This window comes from Gavialis gangeticus, unplaced genomic scaffold, assembly GCF_001723915.1.
Source record: "Gavialis gangeticus isolate Ggan-Ray unplaced genomic scaffold, GavGan_comp1, whole genome shotgun sequence".
NCBI lineage: Eukaryota > Metazoa > Chordata > Crocodylia > Gavialidae > Gavialis > Gavialis gangeticus.
The window spans coordinates 10,993,131-10,995,412 of record NW_017728998.1 but is presented as its reverse complement, the minus strand read 5'-3'; positions in this window follow the sequence as shown (position 1 = coordinate 10,995,412).

Sequence of the window (2,282 nt, the reverse complement as noted above, 5' to 3'; positions counted from 1 at the left end):
ACAGACATTCACTTTTGATTCCGGAAATGCAGCCACCTGCCTGCAGTGACCCAGGCCCGAAGCTGGGGACACTAGAGTACACCTCCCTGCTTGGGCCAGGACTAGCCCGCCCACCCCGTTGAGGGTGGGGGTTGTAGGAGAGGTGCAAAGTATTCTGGGATGCTGGGGGACTGTGAGTTAACTTGAATCTGGGAGGGATCTGGGACAGAAGTTCAATAAACCCATTTCACCTAAATCAGTTAGTCTGAGACTACATCCATCTAGGTGTATCTTAAACCAGTTTTGGTCATTTTGGAAGTAGTTTGTGTGCACTGAACTTCTGTTGTGTTACAGATTTGAATTGGCTTCTGATCGCTTATACCAGATTATGTGTAAATTCTGTCCCTAGTCTAGGAGACTACAGTAGTACCTCACCTCTTACAAAATGCTTTTCCTATTTAGGCTACAAAGTACACTGCCAGAGAGTTCAGTATCCATATTTTACTAATGGGGAAACTGAGGCACAGGAAAGGAAGTGGTTTGACTCAAGTTATTCAGCAGGTCAATGGCAAATCCAAGAACAGAACCCTGTTTTTCCTGAATCGCAGACTAGATTCTTCCGCACAAGGCTACTCTGCACCTAGAACGATTGAAGTTCTGCTAGAGAAATTATACTTATCACTAAAACCTAGTTTTACCTAACTTCTAGCTAAAAAGGAACATTTCTGGCTTTACAGAAGTTGGATCTGGTATTTCAGTCTTTAAGACTTGATTGGCATCAATCCAATCTTTGTGCGTTTCTGTGCACACATTGTTACCTTTACTTTGCATATCCAGTATTGCATGACTCCACACAAGTGAGTATTACATATGCATCTATTCAAAAAGAAGCCTATTTAGCTGTGTGCATATGAAAATGCCAGAGGGTATGCACTGGTTAATAGTCATACGAGTCAAATGCCCTGTGGTATAGTAGATCTTTCGCTATCAAACATGGCCAAGACTGAGCTCAGTTTCAGGTCTGCAAAGCCGTCGTCAGGTGTCTGTGTAAAAAAAAAAATAACACAACAAACCACAGACCTGTAGTTTGGTTCTGACTCTTGTGATTGATATCCAACTCCAACAAATGTTGCTGGGATCATGTCATTGTTTGACACCATCTTCTGATTTTTACACATTTTCATATAGGATGGGTTCCTATATATCTGTGGTTTTCCTATCAGTCTGTCGGTGTGCTTAGCAACATTATAGTGCCATGCTTTTGTGACTTCTCCTCAAAATGCACACTCTACCAAGACCTAGTTTTTAACAATGGCTTTGTGGACTGAAGTGGAAGGGAAAGGAATAAAATAGAAGGTAGCATAATGGAGCAGCTGGCCTTTCCCCTGCTTTACATTGGCTAGGCTATCTTAAGCTAGAAACGTTTCTAATTAAAACCTCATGAATTTATCGGAGTCTATTGAATGGGCTTCTAATCATAGCCAGTCATTTCATTTAAAAGATCTGTCTGGTGTCCACCAGGTTAGAGGTTCAGTGTTTTGTAAGGTTTATCTTCTGTTTGATCTGGACATGATCGTTATCTCCTCTAGGAGTACTTGAGGAATTTTTCTAAAAAATAAACTTGCATTGCCTTAATTTGAAAATATGCCTGGCGTTTCACTTCTAGTTAAATAACTTCATTTATTCTTTCCAGTTGCTGAAGAAGTGATACGTACAAATGAAAAGCACCCGTTCTAAAAATATTACTAGGAAATCTTTCTGATATTTTTATATTTTTCTTCTCATAGCATAACATTGCTGTTGCATGCTTTCTTGTGATGCAGTTTGGTAACATTCCCTCCAGGACACGTGCAACTAGGCTGAGAAGAATCTGAACTTTAGGAGTCCTGGAATGCCTGCAGTTCCCTTAAATTTCAGTAGAAACCCAAGTCCTGAACACTTCCCTAAGATCAGGCATGTAATGGGTGCCCCCTGCTTACGCCTTCCCTCCTCATGTCCTCACCATACTTAGAGCAACTCATGCCCCAACTCTTGCCTTTGACCCTCATCTATGTAGGGTCCCTACTCAACAACCGACTAGTAAGGTAGGATGGCATGCACAAAGCCATTCAGTGCATCTGTGAACGAGCAAAAGAATAGAGTTCAGATCCCCTGCCTCTCAGCCTTGCATTTTATCCCCACACTTCTGGACATAGCAAGTAAGAAGTTTTCAAAGCATCCAGCGGTAGCCTAAATCTGTTGGATGTGGTGGTTTAGCCAGAGGGGCTGGCCTAGGTAGTCTAATGAGGTCCCTTCCACCCTTG